Below are 20,401 nucleotides of genomic sequence, written 5' to 3' on the forward strand. Positions count from 1 at the left end.
AGGTGGAATTTGTCAGAAGTTTGTGCTATACCCTGATGCATCATTAACTTAGGTTTTCAAAAGTCAAGGGACTTTTCATTTGCAGATCCTCCAGTTAATAAAATGCCATGGTTATGAATAAACTTCCTTTGTTCCCTGCTTAAATTGTTGCTCCCTATGCCTTGAAGTATATGAAGCTTTGTTGAAAGAATTGAAAGATGTCCTAGTTGCATTGATGTTTTCCGCTCAGGCTTTCTTTCTGAAACTCCTATTTCCTGGATCAGCAAACTGCCAAATCACAACACTCCTCCTTACACCTCCTATGCAAGGACTGTTTTTCACAGCAGAATCTACCCTAGCCCCATCACCGCAGCAGCTCTGAAATTCAACATACAAGCTTAAAACATGCTCATCTATAGCTAGATGGGCTCTGACGATCGAAGAACAGTGAGCACAGACAAGCTGTTGCCATATTTTTGCCTTTCAGTTCTTTTATAACACTTGGGATCTGCAGTGTGTTGCCTGTAGTCAAGATGTGGTTATCTGAATCCTGGTTCTGCATCAGTTTCACTGGGTCATTAGAACAGGGGAATTGAGGGATGTTTACCTGTGCTAGGACTGCAACTGCCCCTTGTTACCCGTACCTCACCCCTGGCAATGCTCTTCCCCTGTTTTTCTTGCACCAGCTCTGGCGCTCGTTCACTCCCAACTGCGCTCCCTCAGCCTGCCAAAACCAAAGTATGGTTTGCTGGAAGTTTTGTGAGCTGCCCTGGCTCCCAGAGGGACAGGAGAGCCTGGGAAGGTGCAGCAGGGTGTGGCTGGATGGAGAGGAGAAGGCAATGGGAGAACAAGGGGTAATGCTAGTCCTGGGGCAGCTGCAAGCTGCCAAGGCAGCCTGGGTGCTGGGTCCCCCGGGGTGTCCCCCTCACAAGAAACATGCACCTCTCACTGAGGTCAGAGAGTCGGTCTGTTCGACAGTAGCACTGAGGAGTACACTCACCCCTGTGGACTGAGAGAGACACCAGCTTCCAGAAGCATTTAATATTCCTTTGATTCCTCTGACTTTGATTTAACCATGGACTGTGATGCTTTAAGTATCAGATATTAATTAGAAGTGGTAGAGAGTGGTGTCCCAAAGGGATCATACTCCTGGTCTTCTCACCATTCCTAGTTTGACTTTTTTCAAGTTACTGCTCTGAAACATTTATTCACTCAGGATCCTGATGGTTATAAGGCCTATCTAAATTTGCAAATTACTAATGGTTGTCAGTAAGGAGTACCACTCTGCTGAGGTGGAAAATAGCTTGCCCGCAAGTAAAGTACAGCCAAGTATACTAAATGTTTTCTGCAACTATTCTATAAGGCAGGCAGTGATATCCTGTCCCTTCTTTGGTGTCACGCCTCAGTAGGAACGCAACGATGGTGCCATCCAGAGGGCTCCTGCCAAGAGGGTGACCTTGGACACATGAAATACCAATACTTCAGTGCCACTCTGGTCTCTGATCCTTTGAAAGGGAAATGGGGAAATAAGACAAATGCTCTTTTGTCTTCTCTGGTTTTCAAAACACCTCTGGCAGTGTTTCACGTAGGACAGTGCAGTGGCACATAGTGCTGGAGGGACACTGAATTCAGACAAAATTTCTGGGTGCCTGGGGGTGGCTGGGGTACAGGTCCTGGCTGCTAATGCCCGTCACATCCACAGTCAGTGGATCTAGCTATAGTCCTCTTTCTGTGTTTCGGAGATCCTTAACGTCTACAGCTAGTCTGACAGTTTTTTTCATTTCCTCTGAAAGACAACTTCCCCTCTGCTTCTGGATCTACCAAGTCCCCATGATGGGGAGTTACGGTGCAGATCAGTGCCAAGGGTCCAGCAGGCAAGGTAGGCCAGTGCAGGCTTTGATGAGGTTTTGTCCACTTTTGCAACGCATAAGTTATCCCACTTGGCACAAGCAGAGATGGGGGTTAAGTATGGGCAATAGGACAGTTTTATATTACGAAAGAAAAAGTCTTGGACATATTTTGAAAACCTAATAAGAAGTGGTATCCAGGGGGAATTTCAAGTTGGGATTTCATTCTAGACTACATTGAGTCAATTTTTGTCCTAGCAAAGATCCTATGTGTTTTCTTTGATTTTAGTTCCTCTAGTTCTTCTCATTCTCTTCCTTTCCTTAAGGAGTATTAATCTGGTGTTACATGTGCCCTGACGGAATATGAATTGCCCATAGTGACTCTTGCTGTGTGGCTCACACACAGTGCTGGCTGAAGGCAATTTAGGCATGCTTCTACTTTTAGAATAAATAAGGATATCTAGGCTAATTGGACTTAAAATCATTGAAAAGTTAAAAGACTTTTAATGGGGGTGTAACACTGCTGGTTGGCTCTGTGCAGTTGCAGCAACCCTGTTGATTCAGCACACACTCGACTTATTCTACATAAAGTGGGAAGTAGTTGGCAAATCAAGCTCCCTCAGTAGGAGATCTGAGGTTTCCTCCTATATGATACAAGTACAGTGCAAAAATAACTCAAAAGACAAATATATTCATGTTTTATAACCTTCTCCTCCTCATTTGTTTCTGAGTCAAAAGAGCTTGGTGTTTTGACAGCAGAGTTGGGGTTTTTTGTCTCTGAGAAAAAGCGCTTGACAGAAATTCTTCACCCAGCTGATTTTCACTGTTTTGAAACCACGCACTAGATGTCAGTTTGTTAGTTAGTTTTCTTCCTGTCTATTATTTTCACAACTATTCCATACTTCCCTGGCAGCCATCAGATCCTCGCCTGACCAACGCTCAGCTGAGTCTCCTCCTTGCTTGACTGCACCAGTTGTGAACACCCATGTAGATCTTGTGTGTGGAAGGATTGGGAGGCTACGGCTCAGGGCTTTCCATGGCCTGGGCTTGATAAGACCACAAACCTTGAGGTTAATGACCCAGATTCACTAGATTAATTGTTAAAAATTGTACTGGTGTGTTTACGTGTTTATGCTGTGTGAATCCCTATCTCCTAATGTACACACTCTGTGCGCGGCTGATCCCCCCCTCTACCAGCTGTCACCTTTATTTTCCCTCTCTTTCAGTGTTTTCTGTCCAGCAGTCACTGCATCATTGCTGATGCTCTATTGCCGTCTCCCCTCTTGGCTGTCTTCATGTCATGCAATGTGCAAGACAGGCACAACCGGAGAGGCTACAATGTGGAAAATTTAGAAGTTTCTGTGAAGGCAATTTTTTGCATGTATTTTGGCTGCATAAAATTTTTCCATAGCCATCACTGGCTTATACGGGAGAGTTAGGGAGAATGTGGGGACACAGCAAACGCTGTGAGAGAATGGCCCGTGCAGCACACAGTGGATAACTCTATTCACGTTAACAGAGCTGCAAGAATTTAGACACTTTTCGTGAATATTTATATGAAACTGAAAGCTGTTTAACCCAGCTCTCACATCTGTCTGGTGGGAGCACTTCAGTGCTTATGTGTTGCTCGTATGACTACTTGCAAGACATGAATTTTAAATCTGACTGCTCAAATAGTGATGGAAATTCAATATGAAACAGTATAATTGGTTGTGAAATTTGCAATTCACTTTCTGAGAGTTAGCTATACAAATCATCTAATCAAGGAGCACCACATGACTGAACTAAGCAACACAGTATAAATATGCACACATTTGCCATTCCCCAAAGATCTGTAAGCCAAGAGTTATTCACTGAAGAAATTCCCAAATAATACCAAATAAATAAATTAGAAAATTGCATGAGCTCCACAGATAATTTATAAGAAGAAGGACAAGTGAGATTCATGGCAAAAAGTACTCATTGATCTTCTGAAGAAAATAGGAAAATTGTTTCTCAGTACAGTGAATCAATCTGGTGCAGTTTGCTTCATTTTCTGCTGTACATTGATGAAGCAAAGAGAATGTTGAGAGATTTGGAGTCGCTTTTGATAGGCTCTCAGATGAATGGATATTTGCTGCTGGCAGAAGTTTTTGTAAGTGGCAAATTTGCAGAACAGTTTTGAAAGCAGATGTTGTTTTGGATCATGGGATTTGCAGTCTGTCTTATTTTACAGGTGAAAATGCCTGAAATGCTCTTACTACAAAATTTTACTTTGCATTTTGCCTTATCTGCAGCCGTGTATTCAGCCTTGTTCCTGGAGTCCCACCATCTGTATTTCCATCATTAGTACTCTAACCTCACCCCTGTTTGCGGGGCAGGGCTATTACCCTGCCCATTTGGCAAGGAGGCTGGGGGACTCATCCAAGTCCCCTGCAAAGTCTGTGGCTGGGTGCAGTGTGAATGTAGTCTCCCACCTCCTTGTGGTTTTATTCCATAGGCCCCTTCCCCAAGAAAGGCACTGAAGTAAAACAAAGTAAAGTTGTTTAGTCTCTGGACAAAAGTAGGATAATACTTGATTTCCACATGCGTTACTAATTTCTGACACAGATTTCATTTCTCTGCAAAATATCTCTTTGATCCATAATGCAAACTGCTAGAAACAATTTCTTTGAAAGAAAGTTTCCACTGTTGTTATTCTATACCAAGTGGTGTACATAGCACAGGTCGAAAAGACTTTTTTTTCCCCAATTTGCAATGAAAAGTAACGCACTTGACTGAAAAGTTGTTACTTGAATCAAATGAAGAATATTTACGTTATGTTTTGTGAAAGGGATTCTTACCATTCCTGATCCAGTATTGCTTCTCTTTGACACAATCTGTATTTACCTTGACTGAACACATTTAGCACTTTTGTTGTTAAACTGTTATCAGTGTTTTGTTATTTAAATGAATTATATTGTGACGTACTTACCATGTAGTTTATAATACACTGCAATTCTACTTAAAGAGAGTATTAGTTGGGAAGAGTAAATTCGAGTTACTCAGTAAGTCCCTGCTATATAGGAATTCTTTTTCTAATGAAGACCTAACGAAAACAATCGGGCTAACAGAATTCTCCAAGTTGTGAGCTTTTGACAACTGTATTGTAAAGTATGCTTAATGACACCCAAATTAAAGCAGATTTATAATGGCATCATAACCTTAACTTTAAAATTTAGCAGGGCAAGTGATGCCATACCTCTTACTGCAAGATGTGACTCTCAGCTCCTTTAAGTGCATTTTTAATAGCTCCTCTGAGAAGAATTTCCGCAAGCAGAATGTTTTATTGTTACTGAATACCACTCGCCCTGAAGTCTCTCTCTATTGTTTGGAAATGAAACTTTAATGCACAAGTTGAAACAATTCATCAACGCAGGGAACATTACACTCAGATCAAACACACCAAATGATAAAGATTCTGTATATGTATGGACATCAGATTTTCATTCAATTAAGTTCCCTTTGCTTCTCTTGGTGAGGGTCATATGCAATGACATAAAATGCAAACTTGCAGCCCAGCACTGACCAGGACCCCATACAAACCTCACTGCCCTGTTTTGCCAGGCAGACCTCACTCTTTGGTATTTGGACTTTTCTTGTCTAGTATTGCTAAACAGGCATGTCATAAAAAAGTACACAAAGCTTCTAACTTTGCATATCACCTCCTGATCTCCTGGCTTGAGACCAGCTTTTTCAAGGGGAAGCTATCCTGTTATACTACTGAGTGTTCATTCCCCCCTCAGCCCTCACTCCCAACCCTTTCAGCATCCAACTAAATGTCATCTACATCTTTCCCCACTCTGTTGTTTCTCAGAGGGAGGGAGGGAGGGTGGCAAGGGGCCGGCGGTGGCACAGGAGGAAGTACATCTTCTTCTGTCTGAAACTACGATTCTCATCCAGCAAAACAATGCCAACAGTGCAGAGGAAGCTTTGATTATGCAAAATGGATGGACACATCATGCCTTTTTTTGCAATAGACTATAACCTAATGAGTTCCTCACTGGGAAAATCCCTCCTGCCCCCCACTCCTTTTCAAACAACATCAGTTGCATTCCAGATACATTTTACCTGTTATTAACATGTCTCCCTCATCTTACAGGCTCCGTGACTTTCCCTTTTACCTTTTATTTTAGGGCAGATTCCCCTCTCCTCCCACCTCAGAAACAGCCCAGCTGGCTTAGTAGAAAAGGAGTAAAGTATTTTCTGCGTGACCTCTATGTATTTTACTCTGTGGGAAGAGTAACGTGAAATGCACACTCAGCAGGCAGTGAGATTTGAGCCAGTTTGTCCTAGAGGCATTTCTGCCATAAAATGCAGGACTATCAACAGTATTTCCACACTCAGCTCTTCCCCCCAACCCTCCGTCCCATCACCCCCTCCCCACTACCACTTCACCGCTGCCGACTGCACCTGCCTTTGCTTACAAAGCCAGGGAGCAACGCTCAAACAATGGGCACCCAACAGCAACAGCTCCCTTTGTTTCCCATGCAAATCCTACCTTCGATAGCTGTCACATCTTCCTCCGAGGCGCAGCCTAATTAATAATAAACAGAGATCCAGCGGAATCCTTCAAACTGCCACCAGTTGTTAAGCGCTGTCATCGTTCCCTCCTGGTGCTTAAACCTTTTTGGACCATTAATGTCACAACCCCTGCTAACTCATAGCTTAGTATTGTCTGCTCAAAATGTCTGAAATAGTTTGGAAGGACAATAGGAATGACAGGCACACTAGACAGCCATGCTTGAAATTAGTTATCTCAAGCTGACTTAAGGCTGTTTCGTAGTGCTTTTAAGGCATGCACTCGGTAGGGTTTATTAACCTAGGCTAGACATGCCATTTCTGCTTTTATTCAGTGCTGTAATAGGATGACTGCTAGAAATGCAGTGATAGGTCTAACCCCATTCATTCCTCTGTAGCTTTTAAACCTCCCCAGGAGAAGAAATAGCTTCAGTCATCCTTAAACTTACTGAGGCTACTGTTTCTGCAGAGCAGGGTTTCACACATTGTTTTGAAACTACGGCGAAAATCACTCCCGGGAATGGAAGGTGCCGTAGCTCTCACGACTGATGTGAACAGCAAAATGAACGCACAGCATCCGCCCCCACCGCACGCTGAGGCTGTCGCAGGAGTTAGTAAGAGTAATGATTGGAAGCTGAAAGTTCATAAAACTCCGTAAGGCAGGTGTGACACAAAGCGAATGAGGGGGATGTGTGGACTACACTGTGGTTTGTAATTATGGAGTCACAGATGTACGCCGCGCTTCCCAAAAGGCAAAATACAGTTTGCAGACAGCAGAGTCTTGCAGTCTGAATTTGCAAGTTGACAGCACCTGGGATAAAGATGAGCAGGAGAAACGTGAGCAATGCATGGTGTTTGCAGTGCCTGTGATGTGCGGAAGAGGGGTGGTGAGAGGAAGCTATTGCAGACTGCTCTTTTCAGTAAAACAGTGAACATCTTTACATCCCAGGTCAGAAATATTAGTGCTCTGTCGAGGCATTGGAGCCTTTTTTCTTTTTGGTTGTCAGTTAATCACCAGCCTGGGTCAAGATGGATCAAAGCTTGTTAGCATCTGCTGTCAATTCAGTGTTGCTGGTCTCAGTGTGGTCCCTAGTGGACGAATGTAAAAGCCACCAGCACAGAGGTGTCTCCTAGAAGGTATGGCACACAGGCTGAAGGACTAGAGAGACAATCTGGTGCCAAGGTAGACTGGGAGAGAGCAAGTGGGGTGCTAGCACTTTTGTTGCTTGTTCAACACCCGCCTGCTTTTTGGTACCACCCAATTCACAGCCCATGGCTTAAAATGAGAATAAGATGCACGGAGATGTCTCAGGAATGTGTGGTGTTTAGAGAGATTAAGGAGGAAAGCGGGTCACAGAGAAAACCCAACTGTAGGTGCCTTACACTGTACGAACTATAGGGGTTCATAGAGCACTAATGACAAATATGCATTAGGTTTTAAAATGATTGAGACCTGAGGGTATGGGTGATCAAAGTGTGAGTCTTCTCCTTTGAGAAGCTCTGGTTTGGATTTATGTTGGTCTTTTGCACTGGTGACTATTAAAGACTATTTGAAAGTTGCCCTTGCAGGAGAAGAGGCTGCTGGTCTGTGCTGAACATGCTGGTAAATTCTGCCTTGTTCCTAGGGGGAAGGTGGCCAACTTAAACCCCTCTTTTTTTTCTGCATCACTTCCAGCCAGTAGCACACCACGTGCCCGCACTGCCAAGGGCTTTATCAAACATCACATGTCACTGTATGCGCTCAGTGTAGGCTACAGGTCTCCCCCCCCTTCTGAATTGTCCTTTACACGCTGACTGCTATCACGGCTGCCAGAAGCATACCTGCTACTTTCATGTTCACTTACCTAGCATTTTTTATAAGTATTATGTTCACCTTAAGGCGGGGGAAAAGAAAAGGAGGAAAAAGAAGTCCTCCTTGTTCTGAGCAATAGACTTCTATCTCACTAAGGGGTTCACTGTGCAACTGATTTGTGAGTGGTTTGACACAGCAGTTCTCCTATTGGAGATACACAGGTCTATGGGTGCTAACTTTGTTGGTGATCTGTTGAGAGATTTCAGTACTGGACTGGACACAACAGTGTTCCATGACAGGTTAAAGCAGGTGATCATCCTCCATTCTCCAATATTGTATACTGAACACAGGGCAGCTCATAGAAAATGGATGACTGTCCCAGCTCCCCGCTTCCTAATGTCGTGAACGAATTACCTATAGATCTCCCTGCCACAATGATCCCGAATGCTTCGATACTTTGTTGTAGGCTCAAAGTCAGTCAGACTTGGTGATTAACAAGTGATCACTATCTGCAAGAGCTATGTAATGGACAAGGAGAGGTATTTACATTGGGTGGTAATTGAAAGCGGGGTAAACTGTTCAAGGTGTAAGGTGTAGGCTAACATGGAATGATTAGAAAGATCTTCTAGAAGTTTGCTTAGTTCAAAATGGTTCAGTTTAGGGGTATATTCTATGATATTCTCCCTTTCCTCAGGATTTTTCTAATCACTTGTAGCAACAGCAGTTGCCATCAGTGAAGAGACTCATGCGTACTCCCTATCCTTACCATGGCTCTGCTGTTGCATTTTTCTGATACACCAATCTGCTCCTTGCTGGAAACATGATACACAGAGTGATGGAGCACTGATTTGGTTAGGTATGGCAAATTTCTGTCTTCCTAGACTACATGAATGTTCCAAAGCAGAATTGCCTTGGGAAACAGAGAGCTCACATGTGCTTCCACTTTGCCCTTCATCTGCAAAATCCTATTGACTTCTGTAGGAGCTGAGACTGCTGCTGAGCTCTGCAGCAGCAGAACATCTTTGAGAAAACCCATTGCTTGTAAATTAGTTGCAACAGTTGATAATGCCTCTGTCTGTTTCTGACCAGTATTTGCTCAGGAAATGGCCAAGGAGGATGAAGGAGATGAAGAATTCAGAAGATTTGTAGTTTGCATGCTGGCTGTAAGTCAAACAATATAATGAATGGAGCAACTAATGCATAATTTCATTATGAGTCATCCTAATTATAATGAGAATTTGATAGATACATAACTAGAAAGTGTAAATATCTCTTACAAATACACATTTCTAATTGCACAGTGAAGTACACAATATAATTAAAGCTGCAGGTTACACATTCAATAACCTTTTCTTCCCCTGTGGTGACAAATTCTCTAGGAACAGTATGAATTTGTTTTGAAGTTGCATACCTATCAGACAGAATTCTTTCTACCCACTTGCTGAGTCTTTTTCAGACAGCAGCAGGGAGTCTCGCTAATCCATAGATGCTTGGTGTGAATCATGTATTAAAGGAATTGCAGGAATGATCCATTGATGCTCTTCCATGTTGGGTCTCCGTAGAGTGTCAGTGGTCAGTGCAGAGTTAGCCTGGCAGAGCTACAGATATGATGTGTGTAGTAGGCGGTGGATTGTATTAAGAATGTTTAACTACAGCATAAATGAAAATTGGTCTTAACAAGGAGAAGGATCTTTCAAAAGAGATAATCTAAATTCCATCATAGACATCTAGATACTCTGGGGATTTGTGGAGCCTGATCTCAGAACTGAGTTTTACACATGGCTTCTATTCCCTGGAGAGGATGAATCCATTGTGGGGGAAGATAAGTTTCTAGTGGTAATCATGGCTACATGCATTAATTTCGCTTCTGTCTTTGAAATGCAAGAAGTATTAAGAAAGCTGGTTGAAGTTATTCCCTACATTTGTAGCTCTGCCTGGTCTCCCTTCATTTGCATGGGGTAAAACTGTCAGCACTTGTGTCTTCTACAACTTCAGAGTACAACAGCTGGCATGCTGCCGCAGGAAAATGCTCATCTGGGCTGCCCTGGGTGATCCCTTGTTTGCCAATGGTGAAAGGTAACCCTGTGTTTGGCCATAGTCTTGCTATCTTTCTCATGCTGATAATCACAGGACACACAAGTGTCTGGAAATCTGTTCATTTAACCAAGTTATACCACACCAACTAGCTAATCACATCCACGTGCTGTTTGATTGTCCCCCTTTATATGCCAACTCTGCCTTTTTCACACATAGCTCTTTTTGAGCCACTTGCTGAGGAGAAAATAACTACATCTGGAGTGTTGTTAAATGACCCAGAAATTGTTGCTTTGCAGGCTGACAGTATTTGATGCAAATAGATGGCTTCTTGCTGTGAAAATCTCCTTGGTTGACAACGCATTGGGTACTTTTGACGATAGTTGTCTGAGGACTTAAAACACAGGCTCCTCTTTGCATATTCACGCTATCATTCTTATAGAATTGCCGGTATTAAATTCTTGCTGCGCAGTTTCAGTGGAGGCCTTTCTACTCCCCATTCGTTCAACAGCTGCTGGTGCGCATTGCTCCTTCTCTTTGCCTTCAGTTTTTGCCATCTGCCATCATTAAGTTGCCCAGGTGTCGGAAATCTTCTTGCTCTTCTCTTTTAAACATTATTCTGCCTTCTTCTTCACTAACTCAACCTTCATTTATATAGAAGCTGATAGATCAGGCTAACTATTCTCAAAACATCTGCTACATTTCATGCTTTATGAGGAGGATAGGGAACAGAGTATACATCCTTGCTGGCAAAAATAAAGACTGGTTAACCCCTCACTTTCCATCTCCAAGAGCTAGTTCTTTTCCTGCACTCCTGGGTGTACTAATTAATGAACACTTCGCCAGTTGGGATGTTACCTAGAGCACATATTTCATAAAGCACAGCTCATTTTCAGAAACATCAAAGCAATTCCTAGTCCTCAGTGGGAGCAGCAGTTATGGGGCATACCAAAGACAGTTACTGGCAAAGACATCAGAATAAACCTTTTTTCTCTTCTCATACTGCTTCTGCTGGTGTAAACAGAGGGCACTTCACTGACTTCAGTATGTTTTCTGCTCAGATACAGGTTAGGCATCCTTTTATTATTACTTGGAGGGGAAATCCAAACTCAGGGAGTGTCTTTCACAATGATGGGTAGTGTAAACTATTGACTTCTTTCAGCAGAGATGAAGAAATTAAATGATTTCTACTGTGTCCAATCCTCCTCAATAAATCACTGAAGATTGACTGTAAATTTGAACAGCAGCAAAACAGAATCCAGCAAAACAGGCTGCTTACACGATGCTGCTTGCTGAGCCCAGTGAAAGTTTAAATGCTTAAAGGCTGGTAAAATACATATCTGAGGATGCACACCCAATTGCTGGGGCCAGTCTCCAGTGTGAGCGTTAAGTAATTCCAACAGGATTTTATGCTTTAGTGATTTGACTCTCTTCAGTTTGGGTCTCAGTACCAGTGCTTTCAAAGCCTGATTTTGTGTGCATCTATTGGGCAGAGATGGTCTTCTGCTCTGAACAGTTCTGCTGAGCAGCAATTACTGCCTGCTGCTTTCCCATTTGTTAAGCGGTGTATTACTGTTCCAACATTTGCAGCCCATGTTGGTTTAGGCTCTGTGTGTAGTTCTCCAAATTTACGCCTCTCCTGGAATGTGGTGATCAGAGGTTGTTTCTTGCTTGTTCAATAATTTCCTGAAGCACTGTTCCAATCAACACTGCTGTGATTTCCTTGCTTTGTGACAGATAATGCATTGTGCTGTTCACCCTTCACAGGGAAACCAAATTGGCCACTTAGATGCTCTCTGATTTTGTATACAGTGCCTAGTTGTTTCTCCACCACCAACCCTCAATGGCTTTTTCTATCCACACTTTCCTATTCCTATGTTAATATTACTTCTCCAGAAACTTTAGCATGATATTGCAGGATAATTCTTTCCTTGCCTTTTTTTCCACCCCTCTGCAAATCGTTTGCTATGCAGTGTTCGCCTTTCCTCAGGATTCAAGCATCTCCTTTAATCAGTTCTTCCTTTTATTCTTTACTCAGCTGCTGCTTTGCTTTGGTGGAATAGTCACTTCTCTGATGAAGCTCATGCTTCTATTTCTGTTCTCTCTCTTTTTGAAAGGTCTTTTGCATCAGTGAAATGCCTGTTTGGGTTTCTTTGATGATTTGGTGCTGTACACTAAGCTCTGCACTCCAGGTGTGAAAGATCAAGTTGTGGAGGAGCATGCAAAGCAGGAGGGAAAGGGACTCTGCCCCGATGAGGGGAATTTTCAATGAAGCAATAGCAGAAGCAGACAAGCAAGCAGTCTTGGAGTCAGGATCTATACTATGGTGAGGCTATTTTGTAGCACTGTGCCTCAGTTTCCCCTTTTGTAAACCAAGAAGAATCCTCTGCCTTTATGAAATGCTTTGTGAGCTTTGCCTGGGACAAAGAAAGAATAGAACTGAAATGAAGCCTTGTATAGCTAATATTGAGGCTGTGTTTCTTATAAACTTTAAATTCAGAATAAGAGCCTAAAACTAAGTAGCATATGTCTTGTGTTTTACGTTGTATGTTGCTGGTCACATACCTATGCTTCTGAATGCACAACTTCCCTTGCAGCGTCTTCACAGACATCTCACAACCATTTAACGTTTCTTCCTGGGACTAAAGGGCACTGGGAAGGGGAGGCTATTTTTCCCCTGTGTCCAAGGTGTCAGAGCCATCAAGGTCTCAGCAACCAACTGTCACAACTTCACTGACTCCATAGGCCTCTCTGTTTCCTTAAACTGAGGATGCTTTGGCATGAAATTGGCATGTACAGTAGTTAGAGAAGCACTGGAGCTCTCAGGTCCAGCTCCAAAACAAACTGAACCCCTCAGGACTGTAACCACGCCAGCACCTCCACCCTTCCTGCCAAAGGCTTCCCTGATAGAAAGATTGTTTTTTGTTTGTTTTCCCCTTACACTCTTCAGTGCTTGGGCTGCTATTTTAAAACTTTGAAGCTGTTGAGGTCATACCAGAACCTCCAACATGCCCCCACAAACTAGCCATGCTATTTCGTAACACATCTCACCGTACTTGCTCTGGCATGAGCATTAGCAGCTGCTTTTAGCTGTGGAGGGGTGCAGAGGCTTGCCTGTGTGGGAAAGGCAGAATTGAACGCTCGCCCTTTGATGGGCCCTCACCTCCTCTCAGGTTGTAGAGGCAGTGGTTGCCTTTGCGTTAACGCCTGAATGCACTGTGCATGAGTGGAACTGTGCATGGAGCTGGGGGTTTGCACCGTCTCATGGTTCAGGGTTGTGCTGGAACTGGGAACAGGGTGGCAGGAAAGACCTGAGCGTTCTCCTTCCGTTTCCCTCTAGCCTTGTCTTGATGTCCCTGACTCTTGCATCAACGATCGCTATGGACAGTTATCTTGTTTGCATGATGCAGGGGTGATGCGGAGGGTAAAGAGTAAAGCAAGATTTTGGCAGCAGCTAGGTAGCAGGAGGGACATTACCTGGGTTGAGTTTGAAGCCCAGCCTGTCTGGAGAAAATATGTACTGGCAGGGACAGAAGAAAACTCTCACAAGGTGCCACTTTTTAATTTTATTGACCTATAGTCTGTAGAAGGTACTCATATGGACTCAACTCACACCAGGGCACATGTCTGCAGGGTGTGTGGTTACTGCTGGCAGAGGGTTTATCATCACGAATATAAAATATTCACCAGGGTTCAAAATCTTTTCTCAGTTTTTCCATGTAAAACCAGAGGGATTTGACTGCATTTACTGCAGTAGAGTTGTTCGGGATTTTTATCACTGAAGGCAACATTTGGCCTTAAACATACATCTCCAAAGATATATAGGTTTCGTACAGTTATTTCCCCCCATGAAAAACTTACAGCCCCTGTACAAAGCTGCTACTTCTTCCTCATTATCACAGCAGCTGAGGATGCAAGATGTGCTTATGGTTAAATGACTTGCGGAAAAAAATGGTATTTGGAAATCAAGCAGATGCTTCCCAAGAAGAAAAAGGCAGAATGATAAAGCTTTGCCTTTACTACAGGCTACAGGTATACTCCTTTGGTATAAATACACATTTTTTCATTGATAAGAGAAATATCTTTTTTCCATACTCTCTGATATATTTTTCAATACTACCTGTGCAAAAATATTGATGTATCAACAAAGGCTGAAATGAAGAGGGCTCCAGAGGAATTTAGCCAGTGAGTTATGTCTGTTTTTAATTACTATTTGTTTGAAATGCTTTTATACTCATTATGCCTATTGAAGTAATGTTTCATTATTTCTCCACTTTAGGTAGTTTTAAAAAAACAGAAAAAAAGAAAAACAAACAACTTGTCCATAAATACACCTGTAATCTGACCTTTCCTCTGCTCCGAGCAGTTTTAAGTAGATTCTCTAGGTTTTTGTGTCTGTACTTGCTCTATTTTGAGATTTAGAAATAGACTTGACTCTAAATTTTGGGCTGTAAGAAAGGTGCAGAAAATGCACCGCAGGCTGTGGAGTTCATCCCTACCGGGATGAGTGGCCATATCCTTAGCAAAAAGCACTGCATGAGGAGTTGTCCAAGAGAACACAAATCTTGCCCTTCTGCTGCAGGGGTTCTCAGCTGGAACTTTAGGCCACAGAAACCAGCTACATTTTAAAGGCGAATGACTAAAATAAAGCTGAAAAAAACAGTCCTGGAAAGTCTTTACTTCTGCAACCAATGCCCCATCTCCAGTGTGACCAGCTGGATGTTGCAGGATCAGGCTCTGGGGATGCATTTTTTGCCTCAGATGCCAGTGCTTAAAGATAAAAGCACCCTGATGTGCCTCCCATACACACACATACAGAGGAGCACATGCAGCATCTCTAACTCTTGGTTCTCTCCTCTAAGTTACTCTCCTCACATCCACAGGCACCACAAGAAGGATGTACTTTCTTTGCTTAGTTTTCATGCTTACATTTCAAATAACTCTTGGTGCAGTAAACAGGCAAAAAACCTCAGTCCCTGGAAATGCAATACCCCTTGGGGGAAGCATGATGGATCTGGTAGCGCTGGAACAAATATCCCCAGGGTCCTGTTTGTCTTACATAGCGTGTCTATATACTCTTCCTCTCCTTGCTCCCAGAGTTACTATTATTTTTGCACAAAGGACTAAGCCAACACTTTTTCTTCTCCTCTGCTGCCCAGTGGCTCCTGCTTCGCCCTCCTGCAGGTGTGCTCAGCTGGCTCATCAACCTCTGCCAGGCTGGTGGGCTTACGGTACCCTCAGCCTCAAACAGCAAAAGAAAGTTGACTCCTTTGGATGCTTGTCTGGCTTTCCAGACTTACTGTACTGTCTGCAGAGTGGAGGTAAATAACTACACCAGAATAACAGGCCCTCCTCTGTCTCTGATGTGAACAGGAGCAAGTCCACCAAACAAGCGAAGTATCTCTGTTCCTCCTGGTCCAACACAAAACCTCTGCGCTGCTGAGGTTTAATTGCTGGCTGGTACAACAGGTTGGGATGCCCATGTGAGCAGGAAGGTCTCTTCTTAAGCTGTGAAGGGCTCTTGGGGCACCGGTTATGCGGGGAAGCTGCTACTTGCTATTGAAACATGGTTTGCTCTCTCCCTGTGGGTGTGCCTGGAGCATTGTATGCTGTAGCTGATGCAGAGGAGCACAGCGAGGATGCTGGGGATGGCAGGGATGGTCTAGGAGCATGAAGCTCCTTACAATGCGATTTTGCTTTCCGAGGCTTCCTGCCTGAGCTTGGTATAGCCTTTCCCAGCAAAGACTGCACTGAAAGCTCCCCAGATCCACAGGGTGTGAGAGCCGACAGAGCCTGTCATGGGCATCTGCCTTGCATACAGTCTGCAGGGTTTAAAATGTCTGTGTGAAAAGCCATTCCAAAACCAGAGTAACTTGCCTGTTGGTGGGAGGCAGGATTGGGCCCTCGTAGGCAGTGGCACGGGTGCGTGCAGAGGCAGGGTTGGGCAGCCAGCAGCATCTGCAGTGGCATCGCCACTGCTGCCCCTCTTTTCTCTATAAGAAAACTCATGGGGAAGCCAAGTCAGGGTCTGTTTTCATACCTGAGCTCAGTAATGAGATACTTCAGTGCCTTTGTCAAGATAGGCTTTCAAGAAAAAGCAAATCCAAATTATACCTTTCAAAGTGGTAATGAAATTGACTCCTCAGCAGCTGATGGAGTTGATGGAAACAGGCAGAATTTTGCCTTGCTGACCCATAATAACATGACGGATCCTTGCTCTGGAGCCAATTAGAAATGTAGTGTTACTAGATTGGTAGCAAGTGATGTCTCCTACATACCACAATGAGGAATACAGGTCTGAGTCCAAAAGCTGAAGAACTGCTTTTTGTTTCCTTTCTTTTGCAAAGAAATCCATCATGTGTGTTCATTATTTTGGGTGGTTTGGTCCTTTCAGGGTTCCCTTTCAGGGAATTCTCCATTGTGTCAAGAGCTGTACAATCACTGAACAAAAAGACACTGTCTGCCCAAAGTTATTCATGTGTTTTATACATGTAGCCTCTTGATATTTTAGCTACAAGAACATTCCTTCTCCCATGTGAAATATCTGAGACACTGTGAAGAAATTTCATGTCATTGATTTTTAATGAAGCAGAGAATCAAGATTCTGTGTTTACATATTTGGTATGATACATATGAGATATATTCTCTACTGTATTGCTACTACTGTTGGCTATAATTCCTGACCCTAGGTGTGCAAATACATTTTACTCCTGAAAACTTAAATCCTGATGTGAGATCTTGTTCTAGAGATCTTTTGTCTGTTTAATAATAACACTCAGCAATGTTTGGGTATGGTGGGAGAACCACCTGAATGTAAGTATGAGCCTGGTTACTGTCAAGCAATATAGTTTTACGGAGGAAGTCTTAAATTTTCCTGACACCCTTCTGAATTCAGCGGGTTGACAGGAATATAAATGAGAAGGAAATTTCCCTCTTTGCTGGCAGCTGATTTCTGAATTGAATTAATTATGACAAGAGCTTTTTCCCCTGCATAATCAGATTTGCTAATTTCCTTACTATGTTCATAAAACTATTTTGTGAAACAGAGAAAATGAAGTGGGTTTTCCTTTGCAACAAAGTTCAAATTCATCCGAACTTTCAGCTAGACTCTGGTATCCTCTTAGGGTCTGTCTTTGACAATAATCACGTTTCAGTTTCATTACTTTCTCTTCTAATTCCAGTCACTGACCATTCATTTTATTTTTTTATAGTATAAGTAGGAAATTAATTGTCCATGCAAGGCTATTTGAGACAGTCCCTGAACAACTCAAGTGAAATGCCCTCATTTTTCTTAATTTTCATTAACTCGTCAACTTTATTGTTTGTATGTAGTAGAAACAGTATAATGCCGTATTGCAGTTCTGCACAGGATGGCTCAGAGGACTGTCTCAATATCTATTTAAATGGCCATAGCGCTCCTACACCTTGGCATGGATGCTAAAAGCGAGGAGGGGGGATGAGGTGCAGAGCCCTGGCCAAGGGCTGTGCTGAGCAAAGGCACAGTAGAGGAGCAGGCTCAAGAGTGTATGATTGCAATGGGCAGTCAGCCACTAGAATGCAAAACCAAAGCATAAAAATGTGGTGTGACCTGTGTAAGGCACAACGGTTCTGGGACTGAAACACCTCCAGCCTTCTGCCCTCATCTTCCTCCCTCAGATAAACTGCACCTCTCATGGGCTATCGGTGTCTTTTACTCACAGGTTAGATCTATGAAAAGCTGGCACTGTTTATTATCTGGCAGTAAAAAAATCACATCTGGCCATCCTAAGGGAGAGTACCATCACCAAAATAAGGAGGAGCGCCAAAAGTTTGAGAGGAAAAAGTAAAATAGCTGCCTCAGCTGAACAAATTAAAATTAATTCCTTGGTGGGTAGGATGAAGGGAGGTGGGAAAAGAAGGGAGAAAAAAGATGTTAATATGAATAACTTGCTGACATAAATTTAGCACACAGAAGCCAACCAGGTCTCTAAATGAAGGTCTTTTTCCATGAGTGACCAAACAATAGAGAGGTGCTTAAGTCTTAGGTCCCCAGGCAGAAGGCTGTGAACATCTAATAACTTGCTAGCTGCGCTGTCAGAAGCCTTTGAATCAAACCCAAGCAAAACACATGTAATGTTCTCAGTTTTATTTTAATTTCTAATCACCTGCTTCTATGCACTTTGCAATTCTCTGACCTGTTTTAGGAACAGATTCCCTAACTGCCGCAGGAAAAGATGCAACATTTTGTTTCCATGGGTCATGTGGAAATACAGGTCTTGCATTATTTTTCTAGAATTTGGTTTGTTTGATTCCTAAACCCCTGATTCTGCATTTTGACACTGTAAAAGCCTCATTTCAAACCATTTTTGAAGTGAAGAATGTAAAAAACTCCAAACAAAAAAAATGTAGGAAAGCAGGGAATAGAGGTTAGCTGCTATTCTGCTGTGGCTTTGCTGAAGCCAATATATGGGGAATCTATCTCCAGATGGGGCACTGTTCCTATCACCCCTTTGTGTTTTACTTGCTTAGTATATTTTAAGAGAAAGATGTGATCGATGTGACTAAAGGCTGGTTTGTCTGATCTCAACACTATACAAAGCTTTATGAAGGAGAAGGGCTTCTTTTCGGAGGAAAGAACGAAATACAGCTTTACCAAAGGTATACTGTGTCAGATCAATTTGATGATTTTATTTGATAAGATAATTGATTTTCTTGACAAATGCAATGCCATAGATCTAATCTCTCTGGACTTTTACAAAGTATTTGATATAGTGAAAAAAATTAGTCAAACTAGAGAAAACAAGGACTGGTGGAATTGAGCGGGAAATATCTGGAAATTTAAGGAGAGTATATAATGTATTTGGGACAGTTTGGGGTGTAACGGCTGCCTCTGCAGTCCCTTTAGTGTTAGTGGAGAAAGTTGATTGCATTTATAATTCTAATGTTCCTGACACAAAGGAAGAAGCTTTAACATTTGTGGCTGAGATGAAATTAGAGTGAATTAGCATAATAGTGGAGATCCAGAAAACCGTATTGAAAATTGGGGTGGTCTTAAGGGCTGTAGCAGGAGAGATGAAAGTGTGAATACGGATGTAATTATACTAAGAGCAAGAGTGGGCATTCAGTGAATCATGCCATGCATTATTTCTGTGAAATGATGGAGGAAAAGGAAGTGAGTGTTTTGGGGTATCCCAAGGGAGCCCAGAGAAAGAATTTGTGAATCTATTATGCATCAGACATCCAGTGTGAACATGAGCCTGATGAGACCCTACCTGGACTACCGGATAGGGAGCCCTGGCACACAAGCTCAGACAAGGTGTTTTAAAACAGTAACAGCTGCAGAGAAATTCAGCCTTTATTTGGCTTTGAAAGATGCGATTGCTCTCTCTAAATACAAGGGGGAGGAGGGTTAACACTGGTGAGTGAGAAGAGCTATTTAAACTCAGAGAGTTGGCACAAGAGCAAATAGGTATAAACGGGTCATGGATAAACTTAGGCTGGAAATTCTGAGGTTTCCAGACATCAGAAGAATGAGGCACTAAATTAGCCCTCTCAACACAGGGGTGGAAGTAAAACCAAACTAGGTAGGACACAGCTTCTCTGCTGGACGAAAGAGATCTTATGATATAGTGGCTTGTGATTGCAGAGGATTGGTTTCAGTGACTCAGAACCCCCTTCCAGCCCTCTCTTTTTTTCCTGCTCCTGTTGGGAGATCTTTAGTTTCACCGTGATTCTCTGAAATCCTACCCCCTGCAAGGCAAAGGCTAAAGAGGGCTTGGAGAAGAGACTTTGCACCAGTCAGAAGCATAGAAAATATCTACTGAAGGCCAGCTGTGTGAGTCCATGCGTGAATATCCCTGGTGTGCGTGTTTGTGGGTGTCAGCATCTTTATGGCCTCTGGATGAAAGAATCAGCTTGCTCTGGGCTGGGCACCCCAGCCAGGGAACACTGTGCTTGGCAGACACAGCAGAGTGGCTGCTCTCTTGTTCCTGCCCTGCTGAATAAAAAGAGTCAGTCTTTCTTGCAACTGAAAGATTCATGACCTGTGACTGAAACTTTTATCTATATATCCTGAAAATAGAGTTGGTCTGATCCTCATCTCCCAGGAAACAGCAGCAGCAGAAGGTGGAGCAGGCAGGCATCGGCACAGCAGTGGCATTTCCATTCCCATTTTCCATCCTCAGTCTCTGTTTCTAAGTGACCTCCAGCTGCCGCTGCTTCTGTCACCTTC

The 20,401-nt window shown here is 43.0% G+C and overlaps 1 protein-coding gene and 1 long non-coding RNA gene across 10 annotated transcripts in view; one reads left to right on the forward strand and one right to left on the reverse strand.

Moving 5' to 3' along the window:
- The window catches only part of LOC104057854 (calcium-activated potassium channel subunit beta-2), a 149,113-nt gene that overhangs the window by 94,785 nt on the left and 33,927 nt on the right, over nt 1–20,401 (reverse strand). For 4 of the 9 annotated variants that reach the window (XM_009559293.2, XM_054074106.1, XM_054074111.1 and 1 more), the window contains exon 1: nt 6,346–6,898. The exons of the other annotated variants lie outside the window; for them this stretch is intronic. The gene's annotated coding sequence lies outside the window, so the exon portion shown is untranslated. Of the gene's footprint in view, nt 1–6,345; nt 6,899–20,401 lie in introns of those variants that run through there. 9 annotated transcript variants of the gene reach the window in all.
- LOC128853000 (uncharacterized) overlaps nt 1–20,401 on the forward strand; it is a 321,305-nt gene that overhangs the window by 37,566 nt on the left and 263,338 nt on the right. The gene's annotated exons all lie outside the window — the stretch shown is intronic.

This window comes from Cuculus canorus, chromosome 9 (assembly GCF_017976375.1).
Source record: "Cuculus canorus isolate bCucCan1 chromosome 9, bCucCan1.pri, whole genome shotgun sequence".
NCBI lineage: Eukaryota > Metazoa > Chordata > Aves > Cuculiformes > Cuculidae > Cuculus > Cuculus canorus.